This window comes from Chlorocebus sabaeus, chromosome 13 (assembly GCF_047675955.1).
Source record: "Chlorocebus sabaeus isolate Y175 chromosome 13, mChlSab1.0.hap1, whole genome shotgun sequence".
Taxonomy (NCBI): Eukaryota; Metazoa; Chordata; class Mammalia; order Primates; family Cercopithecidae; genus Chlorocebus; species Chlorocebus sabaeus.
Genome location: NC_132916.1, coordinates 60,783,421 through 60,788,750, shown reverse-complemented (window position 1 = coordinate 60,788,750; position 5,330 = coordinate 60,783,421). Strand labels below are relative to the sequence as shown.

The 5,330-nt window shown below is 44.2% G+C and overlaps 1 protein-coding gene across 10 annotated transcripts in view; it reads left to right on the top strand.

Annotated features, from left to right (window-relative positions):
- BCLAF1 (BCL2 associated transcription factor 1) overlaps window positions 1–5,330 on the top strand; it is a 31,373-nt gene that overhangs the window by 122 nt on the left and 25,921 nt on the right. The window lies entirely within an intron of this gene.

The window sequence follows — 5,330 nt, the reverse complement described above, 5'->3', positions numbered from 1 at the left end:
TATTCAAGTTACTCAAGAGCCAGTGAAGACCGAGGACAGGCTATATTTTTGACTCTTCTGTGGGTGGTGACGGGTTGGCGGCAAAAGGAGAACCAAGGAGACGTTGCGCCGTTATTTGTGCGTTTTTTCGTCAGCTTCCTTCAGGTTTTCGAGGCACTACGGGCCGAAAAGGCCGGGCGGGGCGCTGAGCAGTGCTAACGGTGCGCGCGCTCGTGTTTGCGAACCTGGCTCGAGACCCAGAGCCCGCGCGGCCTCCGGTGCGCGTGCGCATATATTCCTCTTCCACCCTTCCCCCATTTCTTCAGCCTGTATCTCTGCGCGCGGCCGCCTGAGCCTTCCGCGCACGCGCGCTTGTTCCTTTCTTTCTACCCCGCCTACGGCGCCGACGGCCGCCGGAGGTGCAACTTGTGTCCGCCTCTCATTGGCTGGGACTGCCACCTTTCTTCCTGGCCTTTGGGGTTTTGAGAAAATAACTGTGATCCGCAGCAAAGTGCGTTGAGTAGGTCCACCCCTTTTCTCGTGGTCTTTGAAACAACTCCCCAGCTTCAGACTACCCGTCAGTTGATGCCTCTTTTCTGTGATGCTACTAGGTTTTAGGACTCTGTTCTGCCCCTCGCTGCTGACGCTGGTTCTCTGGAGTTAATTTCAGTACCCCCTGCAACCCGCTGTTTTGAAGCTAGCGCGCGCTGTTGACTTGTGGTGGTTGCCTAGTTACGTTTCCCTAGGGAGGGGATTGGGTCTTAGCTGGTGGTTCTGAGCCTGGCCCTGCCCCATCCGGCTGAAAGTGCGGTTCTTCACGAGTACTAGCGAAGCCGAGTCTTTTCAGCAAGTGATTCAGCCCATTTTGTCGTGTCAGAAAAGTTGCAGCCACAATTGGTAGACAGCTGGTGTGAGAAATGGGTGGGAGTGGCGAATTGGACTTTGCCTTCATTTTAAATTCATGAGTTGGCTTTTAAGATTCGCTTTTAAAATTTATTTCTTCAGAATCAAGCTGAAGTACCAGCAGCTACTTTGCTACCTCAGACTTTTTGAAAAAGCATTTTAGAATTGGAAAAAAATTAAGACAAGTTGAAAGCAATTGTGGCTAACGCTGATGAAAAAGATGAACTACTTCATACTTGTATCTCATTGCAACAGCGTCTTTCAAATTTTTTAGTATTACGAAGCAAAACAATATATTGCTCCTCGTGTGAATTCTCATTTCAGTTCGACTCTAGTTGAAATGTTAGGATACTGTTTAGGCAGTAAATAACCTTTACGTAGGAAAAACTGCTACAAGGTTTGTGCATTTTTGATCATAACCAATTCAGGATAAATAATTTGATGGGAGGGAAAAAGTGACTCCTCGGCGGGAGTTGAGTCTGCGGGGAGCTATGCTGGTCCCCCTGCACTCCAGAGGGGGCAACAGAGCGAGACCTTGTTACTTAAAAAGGTAGCTCATGGTAAACAACCTTGGACCATTTTCTCTTAGTGATATCATACTTTAACCATTACATTGTGGTGAACACTGAAATATCTTTAATTCAGGTAATTAAAATGGTGGCAAAGGAAACTGTTTAGCCAGAGCCCTTCTTGACTTTGAAGAACAGTGGTATTGTAAGACTTGGTGACAGACCTGTAGGTCTGATAGGCCCACTGGTAGGCTCAGCTCAGGTCTGGTTGATTTATTTATTTATTTTTGAGACGGAATGTCGCTCTGTCGCCCAGGCAGGAGTGCAGTGGCCCAATCTCCGCTCATTGCAACCTCCCGTCTCCGGGTCCAAGCGATTCTCCTGCCTCAGCCCCCCGCCCCCTTCCCCCCCCCAGCGGCTGGGACTGCAGGCGCCCGCCACCACACCCGGCTAATTTTTGTATTTTTGGTGCAGATGGGGTTTCACAATATTGGTGTCGAACTCCTGACCTCAGGTGATCCACTCGCCTGGCCCACCCAAAGTGCTGGGATTACAGGGGTGAGCCCCTGTCCCCGTCCTCGGTTGAATTTATTAAACTTTTGTGGGCAGCAAGCTGTAAGAGGTTAACTATGTGATGAGAAGACTTAGAAATGGAGAAAGTTTTATCAGTTCTATGTAGGGCTTAGGTTGGGAGTTTCCGGAAACTACATTGGAAATCAGTAGTTGCACACTAGCTGAATTCAGCTGTGTAATTTACAGTGATTTGTTATTTAGCAAATAAGTAGAAGAGGGAATTAAGAAACTAAAATCTCTAGGTACTTGTTGGATATGAATTTGTTAATTGTTTACACTCAGGTAATAAGTGTTACCTCAGTCATAGCATTTAATATCTTCTGACTGTCCCTAAGGCTGAAAACCAGCCAGTATACTAACGCGAAGATAATACTAGCCTGTATTTGTGTAGTATTTTAGAGTTTTCAAACACTTTAATTTTATTTATTTATTTGTTTGAGACAGAGACTCGCTTTGTAACCCAGGCTGGAGTGCAGTGGCGCCATCTCGGCTCACTGCAACCTCCGCTTCCCTGGTTCAAGGAACCCTGTCTCAGCCTCCCAAGTAGCTGGGACTACAGGCGCCCGCTTGCCACCATGTCCCGCTAATTTTTCTTTTTTCTTTCTTTTTCTTTTTTTTTTTTTGAGACACACCGCTTGCTCTGTCGCCCAGGCTGGTGTGCAGTGGCGTGATCTTGGCTCACTGCAACCTCTGCCTCCCAGGTTCAAGTGATTCTCATGCCTCAGCCTCCCCAGTAGCTGGGATTACATGGGATTACAGGTGCACGCCACAAAGGCCGGCTAGTTTTTCTTTTTCTGTTTTTGAGATGGTGTCTTGCTCTGTCATCCAGGCTGCAGTGCAGTGGCATGATCTTGGCTCACTGCAACTTCCACCTCACGGGTTCAAGCGATTCTCCTGCCTCAGGCTCCAGAGTAACTGAGATTAGAGGCGACCGCCGCCACGCCCTGCTAATTTTTATATTTATAGTAGAGACAGGGTTGTACCATGTTGGCCAGGCTGGTCTTGAACTCCTGACCTGGGGTGATCCGCCCGCCTTGGCCTCCCGAAGTGTTGGGATTACAGGCGTAAGCCACTGCATCCAGCCCAGACATTTTATTAAGCATGTCTGGAAAGACTTCTAAATGATGCTGATTAATGCTGTATCAAAAATATTAAGGTAACCTTACATGCAAGAATCATTTTAAGTAAACGTGGTTAGCTTGTAGAAAGGCTGCCTAAACAAGGTTTACCAATAATGATGGCTAATGCTATATTGTATACCATGAGCCAAACATTAAACTAAGCTGTTTACGTGCCTTAGTTCATTTAACCCTGTACTTGTAAGGAAGTACCATTAGTAGCCTTAAAAAAACAAACAAAAACAAAAAACAAAAAAACACCAACAGAATTTGAAGCTGACAGATTAAGTTAACTTGTTCAGTGTTGGTCAGTTAGTTAATGGCTGAGCCAGGATTTGAATCTAGTCAACTGGAATAATAGTCATGGGCTATATTTTTAGGATTTGAAAAGATGGAAATAGCATTACTTTGTTTACAACAATCTGGGGACCAGACTCCTTCAGTCTGCTAAAATGAAGACTAGGATCAAGTATGCTTGAAATCGTAATCTTAAAGAATTCATTTTGGGTGGCTTTGTCTTGGATATTTTGTTGAATCCAGTTTCTTTGCTCTGATCAAATTTTCTCTTTTTTTTGAGACAGCCTCGCTCTTGCCCAGGCTGGGGTGCAGTGGTGCAATTTTTGCTCACTGCAATCTCTGCCTCCTGGGTTCGAGTGATTCTTCTGCCTCAGACTCTGGAGTACCTGGGACTATAGACGTGCACCACCACGTCTGGCTAGTTTTGGTATTTTTAGTAGAGATGGGGTTTCCCTGTGTTGGCCAGGCTGGTCTCGAACTCGTAACCTCAGGATCTGCTCACCTCGGCCTCCCAAAGTGCAGGAATTACACGGTGAGCCACCATGCCTGGCCTGATATAATTGTTTTCTAGCTAGTTTCTGATCACTTATGTTCTAGCTGGTCATTATGTATTATTTCATGAAAGATAGGCTCTGTTTAGATATTTAAGAACCTTATTTTTAAAAATAAAACCTGCTTTATTTTATCCTGTGTTCCTCATTGGTTAGTGTATCAGTTGGCTAAAGATACATACTGCAGTTTATTCCTTATCTCTCTATACAAGTGGGAATCTATTAAATGATCTCGGTTGTAATAAAGGGAAGATTAATTTGGCATTTTTAATTCTGTATTTGGGTTTTGGCCACCTCAGGCACCTTTTAGGGTATTGAAGAAAGAGCACTGGAGTTGGAGTCAGGAGATTTCAGTCAAATTTTGGATTAACCATTTACAGTCCGACTATGGGCACAAAAAACGGCAAACGTATCTTTTGTTTTCTCCCCCAAACTTGTCCTTCTCCGAGATGTTTAAATCTATAACCTAGAATTTAAGGGCACTAGTGATTTTTCATTTTTCCTCACTCTCTGTACTTCACACCCCTAACAATCCATTAACAAGCCATTTTGACAAACCACATCTTGAATTTGCCTCTTTTTTTCATTGCTGTTTATTTTTTATATAGAAGCCATCTTAAAATGAAATCAGATGAGTGACTCACCCAAGCAAACCCTGCAAGGGTTTCTCAACCAAGTAAAATCCTGACCCCTTTTGGTGATCTACTAGATGCTATTTGATCTGGTCCATTCCTCCTCCTGCTGCCTTATTTCATACGCTCAACTCCTTGATCACATTGCCTCAACCTTCTTATTGGTGTTTCTGTCCTGAATTTGCCAAGTTTGTGTCCTCTGCCTAGTATGCTCTTCCCTCTGTGGATCTTTTCTGTGTTCCCTGTCCTTAGACCCAAATGTTACCTCCTTAAAGAGGTCCCAAGGATCCACCTAAGTAGTGCCTCCGCCCACCTCCTCTGCATGTCAACTTGTACTTTTTCCCCCCTCTCCAATGTGGCACTTGCCGCTATTTGATTTTTTTCTTGTTTTCTGTCTTCCCCTCTCTGAAAGCTTCAAGAGAGTAGGGAACTTAAAGTCCTTCTTAAAATGCTGTATTCCCAGCATTAGAATAGTAGTGTCTGGCATGTAAGGCACTTACTTCAAGTTATTTGCAAAGTTTAGAGTTCTCTGTATTTGAAAGATGGGATTAATATGTAGCTCATGAGATTATCAGGATCAAATAGGAGATTATTTTATTTAAGTCACCTAGCACGGTTCTTGGCACATGGTTGGTATTTAGATATTTAGTTTACTATGATTTATTGCTGATAATCTGTTCTTGCTTTGGTTTTTGGAAGGCAGGGGCCACTTACATAGACATATTTCCTATAGTAACTAGTATTGTGCTTTGTATATAGACTTTCATT